The sequence below is a fragment of the Pelobates fuscus genome, chromosome 2, assembly GCF_036172605.1.
Source record: "Pelobates fuscus isolate aPelFus1 chromosome 2, aPelFus1.pri, whole genome shotgun sequence".
Classification (NCBI taxonomy): domain Eukaryota; kingdom Metazoa; phylum Chordata; class Amphibia; order Anura; family Pelobatidae; genus Pelobates; species Pelobates fuscus.
The window spans coordinates 358,718,619-358,744,458 of record NC_086318.1 but is presented as its reverse complement, the minus strand read 5'-3'; the positions used below and the strand labels follow the sequence as shown (position 1 = coordinate 358,744,458).

The window sequence follows — 25,840 nt, the reverse complement described above, 5'->3', positions numbered from 1 at the left end:
GGCATTCAGCATAGACTGAACATACAGAGAAGTGGATTGATGAAACACTGTTTCGCTTTCTTCTCTACATTAGCAATGCTATCCCTGGCTTTGCCTAGTCTGAAGTAGATTATGATGTAATTTGCTAACTCTTTATTATGCACTTAAAAGAAAACAGAGCATTTCATGAAAAACGGTTAACACAAGTTAGTGGTGATTTTCAATGCCTCATTTAAATGCATCAATTTAGGAGAAGTGACAGCTCCCCTTTAATTTTATTTCTTGAACTAGTCATGTTTTGCTCTATAAAGAGAAACATTAACTGTCTTAGAAAATAGATCCATGATAAAGAGTCTGAATCCTGACTCCCCCTCCCCATCCACCGCGAACATTTAAAAGTGTAGCACCAGGATGGCCGAGTGGTTAAGGCGTTGGACTTAAGATCCAATGGACGAATGTCCGCGTGGGTTCAAACCCCACTCCTGGTACATGATGTGTTCAAGTGACACTAATGGTTTTAACAATCCCAAATATTATTGATCCCTTGGAAAATTTTCGTTATTCGGATTCTACTCAACCCGTTTCAAATTCAGAAATCAAACTACAAAGGATATTTGCTGCAACTATTTGTCTAAATCGAACCAAAAAGGCTTCTGTAAAATTTCTGAGATCATACAGAAATATCAACTTTCCTATGCAATTTCTCTTTTATCTTTTATTTCATGCCAAAATCCATACCCAAAAAGAGACATGCTAAGTGCACCACTTTGCTTGACAGCATCATATTACTCTGAATTCAACACAGTAAGAGACAGGTCTGTAATGCTAAAGAATTGAAATTTTAAATGCCCTGCTAAATATTCACACCAAATCTAAAGGGAAACTGGCAATTTTTAGGATTTTCACTAATTTCTTTACTACTTATCCCTAGATTTGACAAACATCTATTTGTAAGGCATGAAAAAGAAAAGTAAATGAAGAAATCCATAACTCTTTGTCCCGTAACCAGGTACCTCCATCAATGCTCCCTTCCAAAATGGAATCCTTTCCTCCTGGCATTCAGCATAGACTGAACATACAGAGAAGTGGATTGATGAAACACTGTTTCACTTTCTTCTCTACATTTGCAATGCTATCCCTGGCTTTGCCTAGTCTGAAGTAGATTATGATGTCATTTCCTAACTCTTTATTATGCACTTAAAAGAAAACAGAGCATTTCATGAAAAACGGTTAACACAAGTTAGTGGTGATTTTCAATGCCTCATTTAAATGCATCAATTTAGGAGAAGTGACAGCTCCCCTTTAATTTTATTTCTTGAACTAGTCATGTTTTGCTCTATAAAGAGAAACATTAACTGTCTTAGAAAATAGATCCATGATAAAGAGTCTGAATCCTGACTCCCCCTCCCCATCCACCGTGAACATTTAAAAGTGTAGCACCAGGATGGCCGAGTGGTTAAGGCGTTGGACTTAAGATCCAATGGACGAATGTCCGCGTGGGTTCAAACCCCACTCCTGGTACACGATGTGATCAAGTGACACTAATGGTTTTAACAATCCCAAATATTATTGATCCCTTGGAAAATTTTCGTTATTCGGATTCTATACAACCCGTTTCAAATTCAGAAACAAACTACAAAGGATATTTGCTGCAACTATTTGTCTAAATCGAACCAAAAAGGCTTCTGTAAAATTTCTGAGATCATACAGAAATATCAACTTTCCTATGCAATTTCTCTTTTATCTTTTATTTCATGCCAAAATCCATACCCAAAAAGAGACATGCTAAGTGCACCACTTTGCTTGACAGCATCATATTACTCTGAATTCAACACAGTAAGAGACAGGTCTGTAATGCTAAAGAATTGAAATTTTAAATGCCCTGCTAGATATTCACACCAAATCTAAAGGGAAACTGGCAATTTTTAGGATTTTCACTAATTTCTTTACTACTTATCCCTATATTTGACAAACATCTATTTGTAAGGCATGAAAAAGAAAAGTAAATGAAGAAATCCATAACTCTTTGTCCCGTAACCAGGTACCTCCATCAATGCTCCCTTCCAAAATGGAATCCTTTCCTCCTGGCATTCAGCATAGACTGAACATACAGAGAAGTGGATTGATGAAACACTGTTTCGCTTTCTTCTCTACATTAGCAATGCTATCCCTGGCTTTGCCTAGTCTGAAGTAGATTATGATGTAATTTGCTAACTCTTTATTATGCACTTAAAAGAAAACAGAGCATTTCATGAAAAACGGTTAACACAAGTTAGTGGTGATTTTCAATGCCTCATTTAAATGCATCAATTTAGGAGAAGTGACAGCTCCCCTTTAATTTTATTTCTTGAACTAGTCATGTTTTGCTCTTTAAAGAGAAACATTAACTGTCTTAGAAAATAGATCCATGATAAAGAGTCTGAATCCTGACTCCCCCTCCCCATCCACCGTGAACATTTAAAAGTGTAGCACCAGGATGGCCGAGTGGTTAAGGCGTTGGACTTAAGATCCAATGGATGAATGTCCGCGTGGGTTCAAACCCCACTCCTGGTACATGATGTGTTCAAGTGACACTAATAGTTTTAACAATCCCAAATATTATTGATCCCTTGGAAAATTTTCGTTATTCGGATTCTACTCAACCCGTTTCAAATTCAGAAACAAACTACAAAGGATATTTGCTGCAACTATTTGTCTAAATCGAACCAAAAAGGCTTCTGTAAAATTTCTGAGATCATACAGAAATATCAACTTTCCTATGCAATTTCTCTTTTATCTTTTATTTCATGCCAAAATCCATACCCAAAAAGAGACATGCTAAGTGCACCACTTTGCTTGACAGCATCATATTACTCTGAATTCAACACAGTAAGAGACAGGTCTGTAATGCTAAAGAATTGAAATTTTAAATGCCCTGCTAGATATTCACACCAAATCTAAAGGGAAACTGGCAATTTTTAGGATTTTCACTAATTTCTTTACTACTTATCCCTAGATTTGACAAACATCTATTTGTAAGGCATGAAAAAGAAAAGTAAATGAAGAAATCCATAACTCTTTGTCCCGTAACCAGGTACCTCCATCAATGCTCCCTTCCAAAATGGAATCCTTTCCTCCTGGCATTCAGCATAGACTGAACATACAGAGAAGTGGATTGATGAAACACTGTTTCGCTTTCTTCTCTACATTAGCAATGCTATCCCTGGCTTTGCCTAGTCTGAAGTAGATTATGATGTAATTTGCTAACTCTTTATTATGCACTTAAAAGAAAACAGAGCATTTCATGAAAAACGGTTAACACAAGTTAGTGGTGATTTTCAATGCCTCATTTAAATGCATCAATTTAGGAGAAGTGACAGCTCCCCTTTAATTTTATTTCTTGAACTAGTCATGTTTTGCTCTTTAAAGAGAAACATTAACTGTCTTAGAAAATAGATCCATGATAAAGAGTCTGAATCCTGACTCCCCCTCCCCATCCACCGTGAACATTTAAAAGTGTAGCACCAGGATGGCCGAGTGGTTAAGGCGTTGGACTTAAGATCCAATGGATGAATGTCCGCGTGGGTTCAAACCCCACTCCTGGTACATGATGTGTTCAAGTGACACTAATGGTTTTAACAATCCCAAATATTATTGATCCCTTGGAAAATTTTCGTTATTCGGATTCTACTCAACCCGTTTCAAATTCAGAAACAAACTACAAAGGATATTTGCTGCAACTATTTGTCTAAATCGAACCAAAAAGGCTTCTGTAAAATTTCTGAGATCATACAGAAATATCAACTTTCCTATGCAATTTCTCTTTTATCTTTTATTTCATGCCAAAATCCATACCCAAAAAGAGACATGCTAAGTGCACCACTTTGCTTGACAGCATCATATTACTCTGAATTCAACACAGTAAGAGACAGGTCTGTAATGCTAAAGAATTGAAATTTTAAATGCCCTGCTAGATATTCACACCAAATCTAAAGGGAAACTGGCAATTTTTAGGATTTTCACTAATTTCTTTACTACTTATCCCTAGATTTGACAAACATCTATTTGTAAGGCATGAAAAAGAAAAGTAAATGAAGAAATCCATAACTCTTTGTCCCGTAACCAGGTACCTCCATCAATGCTCCCTTCCAAAATGGAATCCTTATCTCCTGGCATTCAGCATAGACTGAACATACAGAGAAGTGGATTGATGAAACACTGTTTCGCTTTCTTCTCTACATTAGCAATGCTATCCCTGGCTTTGCCTAGTCTGAAGTAGATTATGATGTAATTTGCTAACTCTTTATTATGCACTTAAAAGAAAACAGAGCATTTCATGAAAAACGGTTAACACAAGTTAGTGGTGATTTTCAATGCCTCATTTAAATGCATCAATTTAGGAGAAGTGACAGCTCCCCTTTAATTTTATTTCTTGAACTAGTCATGTTTTGCTCTATAAAGAGAAACATTAACTGTCTTAGAAAATAGATCCATGATAAAGAGTCTGAATCCTGACTCCCCCTCCCCATCCACCGCGAACATTTAAAAGTGTAGCACCAGGATGGCCGAGTGGTTAAGGCGTTGGACTTAAGATCCAATGGACGAATGTCCGCGTGGGTTCAAACCCCACTCCTGGTACATGATGTGTTCAAGTGACACTAATGGTTTTAACAATCCCAAATATTATTGATCCCTTGGAAAATTTTCGTTATTCGGATTCTACTCAACCCGTTTCAAATTCAGAAATCAAACTACAAAGGATATTTGCTGCAACTATTTGTCTAAATCGAACCAAAAAGGCTTCTGTATAATTTCTGAGATCATACAGAAATATCAACTTTCCTATGCAATTTCTCTTTTATCTTTTATTTCATGCCAAAATCCATACCCAAAAAGAGACATGCTAAGTGCACCACTTTGCTTGACAGCATCATATTACTCTGAATTCAACACAGTAAGAGACAGGTCTGTAATGCCAAAGAATTGAAATTTTAAATGCCCTGCTAAATATTCACACCAAATCTAAAGGGAAACTGGCAATTTTTAGGATTTTCACTAATTTCTTTACTACTTATCCCTAGATTTGACAAACATCTATTTGTAAGGCATGAAAAAGAAAAGTAAATGAAGAAATCCATAACTCTTTGTCCCGTAACCAGGTACCTCCATCAATGCTCCCTTCCAAAATGGAATCCTTTCCTCCTGGCATTCAGCATAGACTGAACATACAGAGAAGTGGATTGATGAAACACTGTTTCGCTTTCTTCTCTACATTTGCAATGCTATCCCTGGCTTTGCCTAGTCTGAAGTAGATTATGATGTCATTTCCTAACTCTTTATTATGCACTTAAAAGAAAACAGAGCATTTCATGAAAAACGGTTAACACAAGTTAGTGGTGATTTTCAATGCCTCATTTAAATGCATCAATTTAGGAGAAGTGACAGCTCCCCTTTAATTTTATTTCTTGAACTAGTCATGTTTTGCTCTATAAAGAGAAACATTAACTGTCTTAGAAAATAGATCCATGATAAAGAGTCTGAATCCTGACTCCCCCTCCCCATCCACCGTGAACATTTAAAAGTGTAGCACCAGGATGGCCGAGTGGTTAAGGCGTTGGACTTAAGATCCAATGGACGAATGTCCGCGTGGGTTCAAACCCCACTCCTGGTACACGATGTGATCAAGTGACACTAATGGTTTTAACAATCCCAAATATTATTGATCCCTTGGAAAATTTTCGTTATTCGGATTCTATACAACCCGTTTCAAATTCAGAAACAAACTACAAAGGATATTTGCTGCAACTATTTGTCTAAATCGAACCAAAAAGGCTTCTGTAAAATTTCTGAGATCATACAGAAATATCAACTTTCCTATGCAATTTCTCTTTTATCTTTTATTTCATGCCAAAATCCATACCCAAAAAGAGACATGCTAAGTGCACCACTTTGCTTGACAGCATCATATTACTCTGAATTCAACACAGTAAGAGACAGGTCTGTAATGCTAAAGAATTGAAATTTTAAATGCCCTGCTAGATATTCACACCAAATCTAAAGGGAAACTGGCAATTTTTAGGATTTTCACTAATTTCTTTACTACTTATCCCTAGATTTGACAAACATCTATTTGTAAGGCATGAAAAAGAAAAGTAAATGAAGAAATCCATAACTCTTTGTCCCGTAACCAGGTACCTCCATCAATGCTCCCTTCCAAAATGGAATCCTTTCCTCCTGGCATTCAGCATAGACTGAACATACAGAGAAGTGGATTGATGAAACACTGTTTCGCTTTCTTCTCTACATTAGCAATGCTATCCCTGGCTTTGCCTAGTCTGAAGTAGATTATGATGTAATTTGCTAACTCTTTATTATGCACTTAAAAGAAAACAGAGCATTTCATGAAAAACGGTTAACACAAGTTAGTGGTGATTTTCAATGCCTCATTTAAATGCATCAATTTAGGAGAAGTGACAGCTCCCCTTTAATTTTATTTCTTGAACTAGTCATGTTTTGCTCTTTAAAGAGAAACATTAACTGTCTTAGAAAATAGATCCATGATAAAGAGTCTGAATCCTGACTCCCCCTCCCCATCCACCGTGAACATTTAAAAGTGTAGCACCAGGATGGCCGAGTGGTTAAGGCGTTGGACTTAAGATCCAATGGATGAATGTCCGCGTGGGTTCAAACCCCACTCCTGGTACATGATGTGTTCAAGTGACACTAATGGTTTTAACAATCCCAAATATTATTGATCCCTTGGAAAATTTTCGTTATTCGGATTCTACTCAACCCGTTTCAAATTCAGAAACAAACTACAAAGGATATTTGCTGCAACTATTTGTCTAAATCGAACCAAAAAGGCTTCTGTAAAATTTCTGAGATCATACAGAAATATCAACTTTCCTATGCAATTTCTCTTTTATCTTTTATTTCATGCCAAAATCCATACCCAAAAAGAGACATGCTAAGTGCACCACTTTGCTTGACAGCATCATATTACTCTGAATTCAACACAGTAAGAGACAGGTCTGTAATGCTAAAGAATTGAAATTTTAAATGCCCTGCTAGATATTCACACCAAATCTAAAGGGAAACTGGCAATTTTTAGGATTTTCACTAATTTCTTTACTACTTATCCCTAGATTTGACAAACATCTATTTGTAAGGCATGAAAAAGAAAAGTAAATGAAGAAATCCATAACTCTTTGTCCCGTAACCAGGTACCTCCATCAATGCTCCCTTCCAAAATGGAATCCTTATCTCCTGGCATTCAGCATAGACTGAACATACAGAGAAGTGGATTGATGAAACACTGTTTCGCTTTGTTCTCTACATTAGCAATGCTATCCCTGGCTTTGCCTAGTCTGAAGTAGATTATGATGTAATTTGCTAACTCTTTATTATGCACTTAAAAGAAAACAGAGCATTTCATGAAAAACGGTTAACACAAGTTAGTGGTGATTTTCAATGCCTCATTTAAATGCATCAATTTAGGAGAAGTGACAGCTCCCCTTTAATTTTATTTCTTGAACTAGTCATGTTTTGCTCTATAAAGAGAAACATTAACTGTCTTAGAAAATAGATCCATGATAAAGAGTCTGAATCCTGACTTCCCCTCCCCATCCACCGCGAACATTTAAAAGTGTAGCACCAGGATGGCCGAGTGGTTAAGGCGTTGGACTTAAGATCCAATGGACGAATGTCTGCGTGGGTTCAAACCCCACTCCTGGTACATGATGTGTTCAAGTGACACTAATGGTTTTAACAATCCCAAATATTATTGATCCCTTGGAAAATTTTCGTTATTCGGATTCTACTCAACCCGTTTCAAATTCAGAAATCAAACTACAAAGGATATTTGCTGCAACTATTTGTCTAAATCGAACCAAAAAGGCATCTGTAAAATTTCTGAGATCATACAGAAATATCAACTTTCCTATGCAATTTCTCTTTTATCTTTTATTTCATGCCAAAATCCATACCCAAAAAGAGACATGCTAAGTGCACCACTTTGCTTGACAGCATCATATTACTCTGAATTCAACACAGTAAGAGACAGGTCTGTAATGCTAAAGAATTGAAATTTTAAATGCCCTGCTAAATATTCACACCAAATCTAAAGGGAAACTGGCAATTTTTAGGATTTTCACTAATTTCTTTACTACTTATCCCTAGATTTGACAAACATCTATTTGTAAGGCATGAAAAAGAAAAGTAAATGAAGAAATCCATAACTCTTTGTCCCGTAACCAGGTACCTCCATCAATGCTCCCTTCCAAAATGGAATCCTTTCCTCCTGGCATTCAGCATAGACTGAACATACAGAGAAGTGGATTGATGAAACACTGTTTCGCTTTCTTCTCTACATTTGCAATGCTATCCCTGGCTTTGCCTAGTCTGAAGTAGATTATGATGTCATTTCCTAACTCTTTATTATGCACTTAAAAGAAAACAGAGCATTTCATGAAAAACGGTTAACACAAGTTAGTGGTGATTTTCAATGCCTCATTTAAATGCATCAATTTAGGAGAAGTGACAGCTCCCCTTTAATTTTATTTCTTGAACTAGTCATGTTTTGCTCTATAAAGAGAAACATTAACTGTCTTAGAAAATAGATCCATGATAAAGAGTCTGAATCCTGACTCCCCCTCCCCATCCACCGTGAACATTTAAAAGTGTAGCACCAGGATGGCCGAGTGGTTAAGGCGTTGGACTTAAGATCCAATGGACGAATGTCCGCGTGGGTTCAAACCCCACTCCTGGTACACGATGTGATCAAGTGACACTAATGGTTTTAACAATCCCAAATATTATTGATCCCTTGGAAAATTTTCGTTATTCGGATTCTATACAACCCGTTTCAAATTCAGAAACAAACTACAAAGGATATTTGCTGCAACTATTTGTCTAAATCGAACCAAAAAGGCTTCTGTAAAATTTCTGAGATCATACAGAAATATCAACTTTCCTATGCAATTTCTCTTTTATCTTTTATTTCATGCCAAAATCCATACCCAAAAAGAGACATGCTAAGTGCACCACTTTGCTTGACAGCATCATATTACTCTGAATTCAACACAGTAAGAGACAGGTCTGTAATGCTAAAGAATTGAAATTTTAAATGCCCTGCTAGATATTCACACCAAATCTAAAGGGAAACTGGCAATTTTTAGGATTTTCACTAATTTCTTTACTACTTATCCCTAGATTTGACAAACATCTATTTGTAAGGCATGAAAAAGAAAAGTAAATGAAGAAATCCATAACTCTTTGTCCCGTAACCAGGTACCTCCATCAATGCGCCCTTCCAAAATGGAATCCTTATCTCCTGGCATTCAGCATAGACTGAACATACAGATAAGTGGATTGATGAAACACTGTTTCGCTTTCTTCTCTACATTAGCAATGCTATCCCTGGCTTTGCCTAGTCTGAAGTAGATTATGATGTAATTTGCTAACTCTTTATTATGCACTTAAAAGAAAACAGAGCATTTCATGAAAAACGGTTAACACAAGTTAGTGGTGATTTTCAATGCCTCATTTAAATGCATTAATTTAGGAGAAGTGACAGCTCCCCTTTAATTTTATTTCTTGAACTAGTCATGTTTTGCTCTTTAAAGAGAAACATTAACTGTCTTAGAAAATAGATCCATGATAAAGAGTCTGAATCCTGACTCCCCCTCCCCATCCACCGTGAACATTTAAAAGTGTAGCACCAGGATGGCCGAGTGGTTAAGGCAGGGGTAGGCAACCTTCGGCTCTACAGATGTTTTGGACTACATCTCCCATAATGCTTTTACAGCCATATTGCTGGCAAAGCATCAAGGGAGATGTAGTCCACAACATCTGTAGAGCCGAAGGTTGCCTACCCCTGGGTTAAGGCATTGGACTTAAGATCCAATGGACGAATGTCCGCGTGGGTTCAAACCCCACTCCTGGTACATGATGTGTTCAAGTGACACTAATGGTTTTAACAATCCCAAATATTATTGATCCCTTGGAAAATTTTCGTTATTCGGATTCTACTCAACCCGTTTCAAATTCAGAAATCAAACTACAAAGGATATTTGCTGCAACTATTTGTCTAAATCGAACCAAAAAGGCTTCTGTAAAATTTCTGAGATCATACAGAAATATCAACTTTCCTATGCAATTTCTCTTTTATTTCATACCAAAATCCATACCCAAAAAGAGACATGCTAAGTGCAACACTTTGCTTGACAGCATCATATTACTCTGAATTCAACACAGTAAGAGACAGGTCTGTAATGCTAAAGAATTGAAATTTTAAATGCCCTGCTAAATATTCACACCAAATCTAAAGGGAAACTGGCAATTTTTAGGATTTTCACTAATTTCTTTACTACTTATCCCTAGATTTGACAAACATCTATTTGTAAGGCATGAAAAAGAAAAGTAAATGAAGAAATCCATAACTCTTTGTCCCGTAACCAGGTACCTCCATCAATGCTCCCTTCCAAAATGGAATCCTTTCCTCCTGGCATTCAGCATAGACTGAACATACAGAGAAGTGGATTGATGAAACACTGTTTCGCTTTCTTCTCTACATTTGCAATGCTATCCCTGGCTTTGCCTAGTCTGAAGTAGATTATGATGTAATTTGCTAACTCTTTATTATGCACTTAAAAGAAAACAGAGCATTTCATGAAAAACGGTTAACACAAGTTAGTGGTGATTTTCAATGCCTCATTTAAATGCATCAATTTAGGAGAAGTGACAGCTCCCCTTTAATTTTATTTCTTGAACTAGTCATGTTTTGCTCTTTAAAGAGAAACATTAACTGTCTTAGAAAATAGATCCATGATAAAGAGTCTGAATCCTGACTCCCCCTCCCCATCCACCGTGAACATTTAAAAGTGTAGCACCAGGATGGCCGAGTGGTTAAGGCGTTGGACTTAAGATCCAATGGACGAATGTCCGCGTGGGTTCAAACCCCACTCCTGGTACACGATGTGTTCAAGTGACACTAATGGTTTTAACAATCCCAAATATTATTGATCCCATGGAAAATTTTCATTATTCGGATTCTATTCAACCCGTTTCAAATTCAGAAACAAACTACAAAGGATATTTGCTGCAACTATTTGTCTAAATCGAACCAAAAAGGCTTCTGTAAAATTTCTGAGATCATACAGAAATATCAACTTTCCTATGCAATTTCTCTTTTCTCTTTTATTTCATGCCAAAATCCATACCCAAAAAGAGACATGCTAAGTGCACCACTTTGCTTGACAGCATCATATTACTCTGAATTCAACACAGTAAGAGACAGTATTGTAATTAACACTGTAAGTCCCGTGTAATGAATCCAGGAGCTGGTTCACTTAAAAAGGCTTTGTTAAAATTCAGGATGAAAACATGGAATTTGTATATATGGTGTGTATACCTTTAAATCTGTCTCAAATGAGATAAAATTAGGTGCACGCCAAATACTATACTTTTAACAAACAGGAAATTAAAATCACCTTCCAGTATAGGAAACTGTTTCCTGTGATATAATAAATCAGTGTAACACTGATACGTAGTGACACAATAATATATGGTGTGTGTGTCTTTAAATTTATGATCTATAAGTGGACAGAATATATACCAAGTGGTGTATTTAGAAGTACGGAGATATATTATTTGGTGGAAATATGATGAAGATGACTGTATTTCATATAAATGATTAAAAATCAATAAAATCCAATGAATTCCAAATGAAGTTAAAGAATAATTCAAAATTTATTAGAAAAAAGGCGCCTATATCAGGGCTTTCAAAGTGGTAGAGTATAAAAATATAAAACTACATAAAAATGAATAAATATAAGTCAGGGACGTTTTGCAAGATTGTTACCAGCACATCTGTGTAGGTTGTTCCGTTTTTGTAGTGAGGACCAGTTAGGATGGATGTGGATAGTTTGTTGCTCTTTCTGCCGGCTGTTTGTGAGGTTGGCGTGCGTCCCAGACCTCACTCTGGATGATGCACGCTGTTAGCCGGCGGGTCCCCAGATCTCGGAACACTCTACGTTTGATGGAAAAATGCTGCAGCTGGATTCCTGGTCTGCGTCCGTACCCTGCTTACTTCTTTGTGGTCTGTGGTCTAACGCGTTTCGTGGGTGTCAGCCCCACTTCCTCAGAGACGTGATGAGGATTCTTCAGTACACCACGATTTTTATATAGTTCTAATTGGTGTTAATTACATTGATTGTCACTTTACTTTGCCAATTAAAACTTTGCATTTAAGCTGGTGTTTAGTAAACACACTGAAAAAAACTTAAATTGGAACATATGTTGTGGTGTACACAGTTATTACGGCTAATAAACAGATAATGGAAAACATTGGAAATAACATAAAAAAGTGTATAAAATATATAAAATATATCGGAAACATCAGAAAATACATCAGGAATACATTAAGAGTACCTTAAAAGTGCATTAAAAATGCAATAGAAAAATGTAATGTCATGTAATAATAAAACATAAAAATGCAATACAATACAATAAAAATGCATTATAAATGTAATAAAAAGACTGAAAAGAGGAACATATATATTTAAGGAGTATCTCTAAATGTTAATAACGGACCATATTGGGTATAATAAATGAATAAACGGATAAACACAGAATTGGAAAGAATTACACAATTGTGGTATGGAATTCATATACAATGAATGATGAATGATGCATAAATGGATGAACAAATAGATGGACTGTATGAAGTCTGATACAATTCTAATGTCAAAAGTGATAGTGTACAATTTATTAAGGAAAGCATTGAGTTGCTAGTTGTAACATACAGCTAGAGCTTAAATAAAGCTGTAGGATTAACAGTGTAAGGACTGTGTGGAATTGAGTATAGTTCTAGTGTTAGAAAGTGACAAAAAGTGATATTGCGCAATTGTTTGTAGGAGGAGAGAACTACATTCAATAACTAGTGGTGACATACAGCTAGAGGGAGAATGGAAGAACTCGTGTATATCTATATATGAAACTGAAGATATAGTATACATATATAGAATGTATCTGGATACAAGAGAAAATAAATTAGTGTAAGGTTGAAATGTGAAATTATAATATATAGATTGTATCCATCAGGTATCCTATCGGAGCCGTGCTTAAATAGAGACATAGTACATTAATAAGTGCTGGGTTTATACTAGAGGGTCTAATGATGTGGTTCTAAAATTGAAAAAAAGGAAAAAAAGGAAAAAAGGGAGAAGAGAAGGAATGTATAACTAATACCTGTGATGTGTATAAGTGCCTAAGTGACAATAATATTAATACTATTAAAAGATGGATGATTAAATGGATATGTATCTATGGATAAATGGAGAGATGTATACATGGAAGGGCGTGTGCTTCTTATGGATATATATATATGAGTGTGTATATGCAGTACCATCTGTATCCCTTGGATGGGTAAGTGAAGAGGTGGACAATAGTAAAAATAAAAAAATAAAAAATATAAAATACATATAATAAAATACGTATTTCAGACAGTTTTAGGTGAAATTTCTGTCTATATCCAGTTTTTGAGCTCTTCACTTCAAGTCAGACTCCCTCATCCCTGTGTGTTGCATTAGGCATACCAGACCCATTTGACAGTAAGAGACAGGTCTGTAATGCTAAAGAATTGAAATTTTAAATGCCCTGCTAGATATTCACACCAAATCTAAAGGGAAACTGGCAATTTTTAGGATTTTCACTAATTTCTTTACTACTTATCCCTAGATTTGACAAACATCTATTTGTAAGGCATGAAAAAGAAAAGTAAATGAAGAAATCCATAACTCTTTGTCCCGTAACCAGGTACCTCCATCAATGCTCCCTTCCAAAATGGAATCCTTTCCTCCTGGCATTCAGCATAGACTGAACATACAGAGAAGTGGATTGATGAAACACTGTTTCGCTTTCTTCTCTACATTAGCAATGCTATCCCTGGCTTTGCCTAGTCTGAAGTAGATTATGATGTCATTTGCTAACTCTTTATTATGCACTTAAAAGAAAACAGAGCATTTCATGAAAAACGGTTAACACAAGTTAGTGGTGATTTTCAATGCCTCATTTAAATGCATCAATTTAGGAGAAGTGACAGCTCCCCTTTAATTTTATTTCTTGAACTAGTCATGTTTTGCTCTTTAAAGAGAAACATTAACTGTCTTAGAAAATAGATCCATGATAAAGAGTCTGAATCCTGACTCCCCCTCCCCATCCACCGTGAACATTTAAAAGTGTAGCACCAGGATGGCCGAGTGGTTAAGGCGTTGGACTTAAGATCCAATGGACGAATGTCCGCGTGGGTTCAAACCCCACTCCTGGTACACGATGTGTTCAAGTGACACTAATGGTTTTAACAATCCCAAATATTATTGATCCCATGGAAAATTTTCGTTATTCGGATTCTATTCAACCCGTTTCAAATTCAGAAACAAACTACAAAGGATATTTGCTGCAACTATTTGTCTAAATCGAACCAAAAAGGCTTCTGTAAAATTTCTGAGATCATACAGAAATATCAACTTTCCTATGCAACTTCTCTTTTCTCTTTTATTTCATGCCAAAATCCATACCCAAAAAGAGACATGCTAAGTGCACCACTTTGCTTGACAGCATCATATTACTCTGAATTCAACACAGTAAGAGACAGTATTGTAATTAACACTGTAAGTCCCGTGTAATGAATCCAGGAGCTGGTTCACTTAAAAAGGCTTTGTTAAAATTCAGGATGAAAACATGGAATTTGTATATATGGTGTGTATACCTTTAAATCTGTCTCAAATGAGATAAAATTAGGTGCACGCCAAATACTATACTTTTAACAAACAGGAAATTAAAATCACCTTCCAGTATAGGAAACTGTTTCCTGTGATATAATAAATCAGTGTAACACTGATACGTAGTGACACAATAATATATGGTGTGTGTGTCTTTAAATTTATGATCTATAAGTGGACAGAATATATACCAAGTGGTGTATTTAGAAGTACGGAGATATATTATTTGGTGGAAATATGATGAAGATGACTGTATTTCATATAAATGATTAAAAATCAATAAAATCCAATGAATTCCAAATGAAGTTAAAGAATAATTCAAAATTTATTAGAAAAAAGGTGCCTATATCAGGGCTTTCAAAGTGGTAGAGTATAAAAATATAAAACTACATAAAAATGAATAAATATAAGTCAGGGACGTTTTGCAAGATTGTTACCAGCACATCTGTGTAGGTTGTTCCGTTTTTGTAGTGAGGACCAGTTAGGATGGATGTGGATAGTTTGTTGCTCTTTCTGCCGGCTGTTTGTGAGGTTGGCGTGCGTCCCAGACCTCACTCTGGATGATGCACGCTGTTAGCCGGCGGGTCCCCAGATCTCGGAACACTCTACGTTTGATGGAAAAATGCTGCAGCTGGATTCCTGGTCTGCGTCCGTACCCTGCTTACTTCTTTGTGGTCTGTGGTCTAACGCGTTTCGTGGGTGTCAGCCCCACTTCCTCAGAGACGTGATGAGGATTCTTCAGTACACCACGATTTTTATATAGTTCTAATTGGTGTTAATTACATTGATTGTCACTTTACTTTGCCAATTAAAACTTTGCATTTAAGCTGGTGTTTAGTAAACACACTGAAAAAACTTAAATTGGAACATATGTTGTGGTGTACACAGTTATTACGGCTAATAAACAGATAATGGAAAACATTGGAAATAACATAAAAAAGTGTATAAAATATATAAAATATATCGGAAACATCAGAAAATACATCAGGAATACATTAAGAGTACCTTAAAAGTGCATTAAAAATGCAATAGAAAAATGTAATGTCATGTAATAATAAAACATAAAAATGCAATACAATACAATAAAAATGCATTATAAATGTAATAAAAAGACTGAAAAGAGGAACATATATATTTAAGGAGTATCTCTAAATGTTAATAACGGACCATATTGGGTATAATAAATGAATAAACGGATAAACACAGAATTGGAAAGAATTACACAATTGTGGTATGGAATTCATATACAATGAATGATGAATGATGCATAAATGGATGAACAAATAGATGGACTGTATGAAGTCTGATACAATTCTAATGTCAAAAGTGATAGTGTACAATTTATTAAGGAAAGCATTGAGTTGCTAGTTGTAACATACAGCTAGAGCTTAAATAAAGCTGTGGGATTAACAGTGTAAGGACTGTGTGGAATTGAGTATAGTTCTAGTGTTAGAAAGTGACAAAAAGTGATATTGCGCAATTGTTTGTAGGAGGAGAGAACTACATTCAATAACTAGTGGTGACATACAGCTAGAGGGAGAATGGAAGAACTCGTGTATATCTATATATGAAACTGAAGATATAGTATACATATATAGAATGTATCTGGATACAAGAGAAAATAAATTAGTGTAAGGTTGAAATGTGAAATTATAATATATAGATTGTATCCATCAGGTATCCTATCGGAGCCGTGCTTAAATAGAGACATAGTACATTAATAAGTGCTGGGTTTATACTAGAGGGTCTAATGATGTGGTTCTAAAATTGAAAAAAAGGAAAAAAAGGAAAAAAGGGAGAAGAGAAGGAATGTATAACTAATACCTGTGATGTGTATAAGTGCCTAAGTGACAATAATATTAATACTATTAAAAGATGGATGATTAAATGGATATGTATCTATGGATAAATGGAGAGATGTATACATGGAAGGGCGTGTGCTTCTTATGGATATATATATATGAGTGTGTATATGCAGTACCATCTGTATCCCTTGGATGGGTAAGTGAAGAGGTGGACAATAGTAAAAATAAAAAAATAAAAAATATAAAATACATATAATAAAATACGTATTTCAGACAGTTTTAGGTGAAATTTCTGTCTATATCCAGTTTTTGAGCTCTTCACTTCAAGTCAGACTCCCTCATCCCTGTGTGTTGCATTAGGCATACCAGACCCATTTGACAGTAAGAGACAGGTCTGTAATGCTAAAGAATTGAAATTTTAAATGCCCTGCTAGATATTCACACCAAATCTAAAGGGAAACTGGCAATTTTTAGGATTTTCACTAATTTCTTTACTACTTATCCCTAGATTTGACAAACATCTATTTGTAAGGCATGAAAAAGAAAAGTAAATGAAGAAATCCATAACTCTTTGTCCCGTAACCAGGTACCTCCATCAATGCTCCCTTCCAAAATGGAATCCTTTCCTCCTGGCATTCAGCATAGACTGAACATACAGAGAAGTGGATTGATGAAACACTGTTTCGCTTTCTTCTCTACATTAGCAATGCTATCCCTGGCTTTGCCTAGTCTGAAGTAGATTATGATGTCATTTGCTAACTCTTTATTATGCACTTAAAAGAAAACAGAGCATTTCATGAAAAACGGTTAACACAAGTTAGTGGTGATTTTCAATGCCTCATTTAAATGCATCAATTTAGGAGAAGTGACAGCTCCCCTTTAATTTTATTTCTTGAACTAGTCATGTTTTGCTCTATAAAGAGAAACATTAACTGTCTTAGAAAATAGATCCATGATAAAGAGTCTGAATCCTGACTCCCCCTCCCCATCCACCGCGAACATTTAAAAGTGTAGCACCAGGATGGCCGAGTGGTTAAGGCGTTGGACTTAAGATCCAATGGACGAATGTCCGCGTGGGTTCAAACCCCACTCCTGGTACACGATGTGTTCAAGTGACACTAATGGTTTTAACAATCCCAAATATTATTGATCCCTTGGAAAATTTTCGTTATTCGGATTCTACTCAACCCGTTTCAAATTCAGAAATCAAACTACAAAGGATATTTGCTGCAACTATTTGTCTAAATCGAACCAAAAAGGCTTCTGTAAAATTTCTGAGATCATACAGAAATATCAACTTTCCTATGCAATTTCTCTTTTCTCTTTTATTTCATGCCAAAATCCATACCCAAAAAGAGACATGCTAAGTGCACCACTTTGCTTGACAGCATCATATTACTCTGAATTCAACACAGTAAGAGACAGGTCTGTAATGCTAAAGAATTGAAATTTTAAATGCCCTGCTAGATATTCACACCAAATCTAAAGGGAAACTGGCAATTTTTAGGATTTTCACTAATTTCTTTACTACTTATCCCTAGATTTGACAAACATCTATTTGTAAGGCATGAAAAAGAAAAGTAAATGAAGAAATCCATAACTCTTTGTCCCGTAACCAGGTACCTCCATCAATGCTCCCTTCCAAAATGGAATCCTTTCCTCCTGGCATTCAGCATAGACTGAACATACAGAGAAGTGGATTGATGAAACACTGTTTCGCTTTCTTCTCTACATTAGCAATGCTATCCCTGGCTTTGCCTAGTCTGAAGTAGATTATGATGTCATTTGCTAACTCTTTATTATGCACTTAAAAGAAAACAGAGCATTTCATGAAAAACGGTTAACACAAGTTAGTGGTGATTTTCAATGCCTCATTTAAATGCATCAATTTAGGAGAAGTGACAGCTCCCCTTTAATTTTATTTCTTGAACTAGTCATGTTTTGCTCTTTAAAGAGAAACATTAACTGTCTTAGAAAATAGATCCATGATAAAGAGTCTGAATCCTGACTCCCCCTCCCCATCCACCGTGAACATTTAAAAGTGTAGCACCAGGATGGCCGAGTGGTTAAGGCGTTGGACTTAAGATCCAATGGACGAATGTCCGCGTGGGTTCAAACCCCACTCCTGGTACACGATGTGTTCAAGTGACACTAATGGTTTTAACAATCCCAAATATTATTGATCCCATGGAAAATTTTCGTTATTCGGATTCTATTCAACCCGTTTCAAATTCAGAAACAAACTACAAAGGATATTTGCTGCAACTATTTGTCTAAATCGAACCAAAAAGGCTTCTGTAAAATTTCTGAGATCATACAGAAATATCAACTTTCCTATGCAATTTCTCTTTTCTCTTTTATTTCATGCCAAAATCCATACCCAAAAAGAGACATGCTAAGTGCACCACTTTGCTTGACAGCATCATATTACTCTGAATTCAACACAGTAAGAGACAGTATTGTAATTAACACTGTAAGTCCCGTGTAATGAATCCAGGAGCTGGTTCACTTAAAAAGGCTTTGTTAAAATTCAGGATGAAAACATGGAATTTGTATATATGGTGTGTATACCTTTAAATCTGTCTCAAATGAGATAAAATTAGGTGCACGCCAAATACTATACTTTTAACAAACAGGAAATTAAAATCACCTTCCAGTATAGGAAACTGTTTCCTGTGATATAATAAATCAGTGTAACACTGATACGTAGTGACACAATAATATATGGTGTGTGTGTCTTTAAATTTATGATCTATAAGTGGACAGAATATATACCAAGTGGTGTATTTAGAAGTACGGAGATATATTATTTGGTGGAAATATGATGAAGATGACTGTATTTCATATAAATGATTAAAAATCAATAAAATCCAATGAATTCCAAATGAAGTTAAAGAATAATTCAAAATTTATTAGAAAAAAGGCGCCTATATCAGGGCTTTCAAAGTGGTAGAGTATAAAAATATAAAACTACATAAAAATGAATAAATATAAGTCAGGGACGTTTTGCAAGATTGTTACCAGCACATCTGTGTAGGTTGTTCCGTTTTTGTAGTGAGGACCAGTTAGGATGGATGTGGATAGTTTGTTGCTCTTTCTGCCGGCTGTTTGTGAGGTTGGCGTGCGTCCCAGACCTCACTCTGGATGATGCACGCTGTTAGCCGGCGGGTCCCCAGATCTCGGAACACTCTACGTTTGATGGAAAAATGCTGCAGCTGGATTCCTGGTCTGCGTCCGTACCCTGCTTACTTCTTTGTGGTCTGTGGTCTAACGCGTTTCGTGGGTGTCAGCCCCACTTCCTCAGAGACGTGATGAGGATTCTTCAGTACACCACGATTTTTATATAGTTCTAATTGGTGTTAATTACATTGATTGTCACTTTACTTTGCCAATTAAAACTTTGCATTTAAGCTGGTGTTTAGTAAACACACTGAAAAAAACTTAAATTGGAACATATGTTGTGGTGTACACAGTTATTACGGCTAATAAACAGATAATGGAAAACATTGGAAATAACATAAAAAAGTGTATAAAATATATAAAATATATCGGAAACATCAGAAAATACATCAGGAATACATTAAGAGTACCTTAAAAGTGCATTAAAAATGCAATAGAAAAATGTAATGTCATGTAATAATAAAACATAAAAATGCAATACAATACAATAAAAATGCATTATAAATGTAATAAAAAGACTGAAAAGAGGAACATATATATTTAAGGAGTATCTCTAAATGTTAATAACGGACCATATTGGGTATAATAAATGAATAAACGGATAAACACAGAATTGGAAAGAATTACACAATTGTGGTATGGAATTCATATACAATGAATGATGAATGATGCATAAATGGATGAACAAATAGATGGACTGTATGAAGTCTGATACAATTCTAATGTCAAAAGTGATAGTGTACAATTTATTAAGGAAAGCATTGAGTTGCTAGTTGTAACATACAGCTAGAGCTTAAATAAAGCTGTGGGATTAACAGTGTAAGGACTGTGTGGAATTGAGTATAGTTCTAGTGTTAGAAAGTGACAAAAAGTGATATTGCGCAATTGTTTGTAGGAGGAGAGAACTACATTCAATAACTAGTGGTGACATACAGCTAGAGGGAGAATGGAAGAACTCGTGTATATCTATATATGAAACTGAAGATATAGTATACATATATAGAATGTATCTGGATACAAGAGAAAATAAATTAGTGTAAGGTTGAAATGTGAAATTATAATATATAGATTGTATCCATCAGGTATCCTATCGGAGCCGTGCTTAAATAGAGACATAGTACATTAATAAGTGCTGGGTTTATACTAGAGGGTCTAATGATGTGGTTCTAAAATTGAAAAAAAGGAAAAAAAGGAAAAAAGGGAGAAGAGAAGGAATGTATAACTAATACATGTGATGTGTATAAGTGCCTAAGTGACAATAATATTAATACTATTAAAAGATGGATGATTAAATGGATATGTATCTATGGATAAATGGAGAGATGTATACATGGAAGGGCGTGTGCTTCTTATGGATATATATATATGAGTGTGTATATGCAGTACCATCTGTATCCCTTGGATGGGTAAGTGAAGAGGTGGACAATAGTAAAAATAAAAAAATAAAAAATATAAAATACATATAATAAAATACGTATTTCAGACAGTTTTAGGTGAAATTTCTGTCTATATCCAGTTTTTGAGCTCTTCACTTCAAGTCAGACTCCCTCATCCCTGTGTGTTGCATTAGGCATACCAGACCCATTTGACAGTAAGAGACAGGTCTGTAATGCTAAAGAATTGAAATTTTAAATGCCCTGCTAGATATTCACACCAAATCTAAAGGGAAACTGGCAATTTTTAGGATTTTCACTAATTTCTTTACTACTTATCCCTAGATTTGACAAACATCTATTTGTAAGGCATGAAAAAGAAAAGTAAATGAAGAAATCCATAACTCTTTGTCCCGTAACCAGGTACCTCCATCAATGCTCCCTTCCAAAATTGAATCCTTTCCTCCTGGCATTCAGCATAGACTGAACATACAGAGAAGTGGATTGATGAAACACTGTTTCGCTTTCTTCTCTACATTAGCAATGCTATCCCTGGCTTTGCCTAGTCTGAAGTAGATTATGATGTAATTTCCTAACTCTTTATTATGCACTTAAAAGAAAACAGAGCATTTCATGAAAAACGGTTAACACAAGTTAGTGGTGATTTTCAATGCCTCATTTAAATGCATCAATTTAGGAGAAGTGACAGCTCCCCTTTAATTTTATTTCTTGAACTAGTCATGTTTTGCTCTATAAAGAGAAACATTAACTGTCTTAGAAAATAGATCCATGATAAAGAGTCTGAATCCTGACTCCCCCTCCCCATCCACCGTGAACATTTAAAAGTGTAGCACCAGGATGGCCGAGTGGTTAAGGCGTTGGACTTAAGATCCAATGGACGAATGTCCGCGTGGGTTCAAACCCCACTCCTGGTACACGATGTGTTCAAGTGACATTAATGGTTTTAACAATCCCAAATATTATTGATCCCATGGAAAGATTTCGTTATTCGGATTCTATTCAACCCGTTTCAAATTCAGAAACAAACTACAATGGATATTTGCTGCAACTATTTGTCTAAATCGAACCAAAAAGGCTTCTGTAAAATTTCTGAGATCATACAGAAATATCAACTTTCCTATGCAATTTCTCTTTTATCTTTTATTTCATGCCAAAATCCATACCCAAAAAGAGACATGCTAAGTGCACCACTTTGTTTGACAGCATCATATTACTCTGAATTCAACACAGTAAGAGACAGGTCTGTAATGCTAAAGAATTGAAATTTTAAATGCCCTGCTAGATATTCACACCAAATCTAAAGGGAAACTGGCAATTTTTAGGATTTTCACTAATTTCTTTACTACTTATCCCTAGATTTGACAAACATCTATTTGTAAGGCATGAAAAAGAAAAGTAAATGAAGAAATCCATAACTCTTTGTCCCGTAACCAAGTACCTCCATCAATGCTCCCTTCCAAAATGGAATCCTTTCCTCCTGGCATTCAGCATAGACTGAACATACAGAGAAGTGGATTGATGAAACACTGTTTCGCTTTCTTCTCTACATTAGCAATGCTATCCCTGGCTTTGCCTAGTCTGAAGTAGATTATGATGTCATTTGCTAACTCTTTATTATGCACTTAAAAGAAAACAGAGCATTTCATGAAAAACGGTTAACACAAGTTAGTGGTGATTTTCAATGCCTCATTTAAATGCATCAATTTAGGAGAAGTGACAGCTCCCCTTTAATTTTATTTCTTGAACTAGTCATGTTTTGCTCTATAAAGAGAAACATTAACTGTCTTAGAAAATAGATCCATGATAAAGAGTCTGAATCCTGACTCCCCCTCCCCATCCACCGTGAACATTTAAAAGTGTAGCACCAGGATGGCCGAGTGGTTAAGGCGTTGGACTTAAGATCCAATGGACGAATGTCCGCGTGGGTTCAAACCCCACTCCTGGTACACGATGTGTTCAAGTGACATTAATGGTTTTAACAATCCCAAATATTATTGATCCCATGGAAAATTTTCGTTATTCGGATTCTATTCAACCCGTTTCAAATTCAGAAACAAACTACAATGGATATTTGCTGCAACTATTTGTCTAAATCGAACCAAAAAGGCTTCTGTAAAATTTCTGAGATCATACAGAAATATCAACTTTCCTATGCAATTTCTCTATTATCTTTTATTTCATGCCAAAATCCATACCCAAAAAGAGACATGCTAAGTGCACCACTTTGCTTGACAGCATCATATTACTCTGAATTCAACACAGTAAGAGACAGGTCTGTAATGCTAAAGAATTGAAATTTTAAATGCCCTGCTAGATATTCACACCAAATCTAAAGGGAAACTGGCAATTTTTAGGATTTTCACTAATTTCTTTACTACTTATCCCTAGATTTGACAAACATCTATTTGTAAGGCATGAAAAAGAAAAGTAAATGAAGAAATCCATAACTCTTTGTCCCGTAACCAGGTACCTCCATCAATGCTCCCTTCCAAAATGGAATCCTTTCCTCCTGGCATTCAGCATAGACTGAACATACAGAGAAGTGGATTGATGAAACACTGTTTCGCTTTCTTCTCTACATTAGCAATGCTATAGCTGGCTTTGCCTAGTCTGAAGTAGATTATGATGTCATTTGCTAACTCTTTATTACACACTTAAAAGAAAACAGAGCATTTCATGAAAAACGGTTAACACAAGTTAGTGGTGATTTTCAATGCCTCATTTAAATGCATCAATTTAGGAGAAGTGACAGCTCCCCTTTAATTTTATTTCTTGAACTAGTCATGTTTTGCTCTATAAAGAGAAACATTAACTGTCTTAGAAAATAGATCCATGATAAAGAGTCTGAATCCTGACTCCCCCTCCCCATCCACCGTGAACATTAAAAATTGTAGCACCAGGATGGCCGAGTGGTTAAGGCGTTGGACGTAAGATCCAATGGACGAATGTCTGTGTGGGTTCAAACCCCACTCCTGGTACACGATGTGTTCAAGTGACACCAATGGTTTTAACAATCCCAAATATTATTGATCCCTTGGAAAATTTTCGTTATTCGGATTCTACTCAACCCGTTTCAAATTCAGAAATCAAACTACAAATGATATTTGCTGCAACTATTTGTCTAAATCGAACCAAAAAGGCTTCTGTAAAATTTCTGAGATCATACAGAAATATCAACTTTCCTATGCAATTTCTCTTTTATCTTTTATTTCATGCCAAAATCCATACCCAAAAAGAGACATGCTAAGTGCACCACTTTGCTTGACAGCATCATATTACTCTGAATTCAACACAGTAAGAGACAGGTCTGTAATGCTAAAGAATTGAAATTTTAAATGCCCTGCTAGATATTCACACCAAATCTAAAGGGAAACTGGCAATTTTTAGGATTTTCACTAATTTCTTTACTACTTATCCCTAGATTTGACAAACATCTATTTGTAAGGCATGAAAAAGAAAAGTAAATGAAGAAATCCATAACTCTTTGTCCCGTAACCAAGTACCTCCATCAATGCTCCCTTCCAAAATGGAATCCTTTCCTCCTGGCATTCAGCATAGACTGAACATACAGAGAAGTGGATTGATGAAACACTGTTTCGCTTTCTTCTCTACATTAGCAATGCTATCCCTGGCTTTGCCTAGTCTGAAGTAGATTATGATGTCATTTGCTAACTCTTTATTATGCACTTAAAAGAAAACAGAGCATTTCATGAAAAACGGTTAACACAAGTTAGTGGTGATTTTCAATGCCTCATTTAAATGCATCAATTTAGGAGAAGTGACAGCTCCCCTTTAATTTTATTTCTTGAACTAGTCATGTTTTGCTCTATAAAGAGAAACATTAACTGTCTTAGAAAATAGATCCATGATAAAGAGTCTGAATCCTGACTCCCCCTCCCCATCCACCGTGAACATTTAAAAGTGTAGCACCAGGATGGCCGAGTGGTTAAGGCGTTGGACTTAAGATCCAATGGACGAATGTCCGCGTGGGTTCAAACCCCACTCCTGGTACACGATGTGTTCAAGTGACATTAATGGTTTTAACAATCCCAAATATTATTGATCCCATGGAAAATTTTCGTTATTCGGATTCTATTCAACCCGTTTCAAATTCAGAAACAAACTACAATGGATATTTGCTGCAACTATTTGTCTAAATCGAACCAAAAAGGCTTCTGTAAAATTTCTGAGATCATACAGAAATATCAACTTTCCTATGCAATTTCTCTATTATCTTTTATTTCATGCCAAAATCCATACCCAAAAAGAGACATGCTAAGTGCACCACTTTGCTTGACAGCATCATATTACTCTGAATTCAACACAGTAAGAGACAGGTCTGTAATGCTAAAGAATTGAAATTTTAAATGCCCTGCTAGATATTCACACCAAATCTAAAGGGAAACTGGCAATTTTTAGGATTTTCACTAATTTCTTTACTACTTATCCCTAGATTTGACAAACATCTATTTGTAAGGCATGAAAAAGAAAAGTAAATGAAGAAATCCATAACTCTTTGTCCCGTAACCAGGTACCTCCATCAATGCTCCCTTCCAAAATGGAATCCTTTCCTCCTGGCATTCAGCATAGACTGAACATACAGAGAAGTGGATTGATGAAACACTGTTTCGCTTTCTTCTCTACATTAGCAATGCTATAGCTGGCTTTGCCTAGTCTGAAGTAGATTATGATGTCATTTGCTAACTCTTTATTACACACTTAA

At 35.7% G+C, this 25,840-nt stretch overlaps 17 non-coding genes across 17 annotated transcripts; all 17 read left to right on the top strand.

Annotated features, from left to right (window-relative positions):
• The first annotated feature begins 384 nt into the window (after positions 1–384).
• Positions 385–467, top strand: TRNAL-UAA (transfer RNA leucine (anticodon UAA)). The gene has a single exon. It is a non-coding gene; the product is annotated as a tRNA-Leu (tRNA).
• A 950-nt stretch (positions 468–1,417) lies between these two features.
• TRNAL-UAA (transfer RNA leucine (anticodon UAA)) lies at positions 1,418–1,500 on the top strand. Its single transcript has one exon. It is a non-coding gene; the product is annotated as a tRNA-Leu (tRNA).
• Positions 1,501–2,449: 949 nt separating this feature from the next.
• Positions 2,450–2,532, top strand: TRNAL-UAA (transfer RNA leucine (anticodon UAA)). The gene has a single exon. It is a non-coding gene; the product is annotated as a tRNA-Leu (tRNA).
• A 949-nt stretch (positions 2,533–3,481) lies between these two features.
• TRNAL-UAA (transfer RNA leucine (anticodon UAA)) lies at positions 3,482–3,564 on the top strand. The gene has a single exon. It is a non-coding gene; the product is annotated as a tRNA-Leu (tRNA).
• Positions 3,565–4,513: 949 nt separating this feature from the next.
• Positions 4,514–4,596, top strand: TRNAL-UAA (transfer RNA leucine (anticodon UAA)). Its single transcript has one exon. It is a non-coding gene; the product is annotated as a tRNA-Leu (tRNA).
• A 950-nt stretch (positions 4,597–5,546) lies between these two features.
• On the top strand, positions 5,547–5,629 carry TRNAL-UAA (transfer RNA leucine (anticodon UAA)). The gene has a single exon. It is a non-coding gene; the product is annotated as a tRNA-Leu (tRNA).
• A 949-nt stretch (positions 5,630–6,578) lies between these two features.
• Positions 6,579–6,661, top strand: TRNAL-UAA (transfer RNA leucine (anticodon UAA)). The gene has a single exon. It is a non-coding gene; the product is annotated as a tRNA-Leu (tRNA).
• A 949-nt stretch (positions 6,662–7,610) lies between these two features.
• On the top strand, positions 7,611–7,693 carry TRNAL-UAA (transfer RNA leucine (anticodon UAA)). Its single transcript has one exon. It is a non-coding gene; the product is annotated as a tRNA-Leu (tRNA).
• Positions 7,694–8,643: 950 nt separating this feature from the next.
• TRNAL-UAA (transfer RNA leucine (anticodon UAA)) lies at positions 8,644–8,726 on the top strand. The gene has a single exon. It is a non-coding gene; the product is annotated as a tRNA-Leu (tRNA).
• Positions 8,727–10,845: 2,119 nt separating this feature from the next.
• Positions 10,846–10,928, top strand: TRNAL-UAA (transfer RNA leucine (anticodon UAA)). The gene has a single exon. It is a non-coding gene; the product is annotated as a tRNA-Leu (tRNA).
• Positions 10,929–14,202: 3,274 nt separating this feature from the next.
• On the top strand, positions 14,203–14,285 carry TRNAL-UAA (transfer RNA leucine (anticodon UAA)). The gene has a single exon. It is a non-coding gene; the product is annotated as a tRNA-Leu (tRNA).
• A 3,273-nt stretch (positions 14,286–17,558) lies between these two features.
• TRNAL-UAA (transfer RNA leucine (anticodon UAA)) lies at positions 17,559–17,641 on the top strand. The gene has a single exon. It is a non-coding gene; the product is annotated as a tRNA-Leu (tRNA).
• A 950-nt stretch (positions 17,642–18,591) lies between these two features.
• TRNAL-UAA (transfer RNA leucine (anticodon UAA)) lies at positions 18,592–18,674 on the top strand. The gene has a single exon. It is a non-coding gene; the product is annotated as a tRNA-Leu (tRNA).
• A 3,274-nt stretch (positions 18,675–21,948) lies between these two features.
• Positions 21,949–22,031, top strand: TRNAL-UAA (transfer RNA leucine (anticodon UAA)). Its single transcript has one exon. It is a non-coding gene; the product is annotated as a tRNA-Leu (tRNA).
• A 949-nt stretch (positions 22,032–22,980) lies between these two features.
• On the top strand, positions 22,981–23,063 carry TRNAL-UAA (transfer RNA leucine (anticodon UAA)). The gene has a single exon. It is a non-coding gene; the product is annotated as a tRNA-Leu (tRNA).
• Positions 23,064–24,012: 949 nt separating this feature from the next.
• TRNAL-UAA (transfer RNA leucine (anticodon UAA)) lies at positions 24,013–24,095 on the top strand. Its single transcript has one exon. It is a non-coding gene; the product is annotated as a tRNA-Leu (tRNA).
• A 950-nt stretch (positions 24,096–25,045) lies between these two features.
• TRNAL-UAA (transfer RNA leucine (anticodon UAA)) lies at positions 25,046–25,128 on the top strand. Its single transcript has one exon. It is a non-coding gene; the product is annotated as a tRNA-Leu (tRNA).
• The last annotated feature ends 712 nt before the right edge of the window (positions 25,129–25,840 follow it).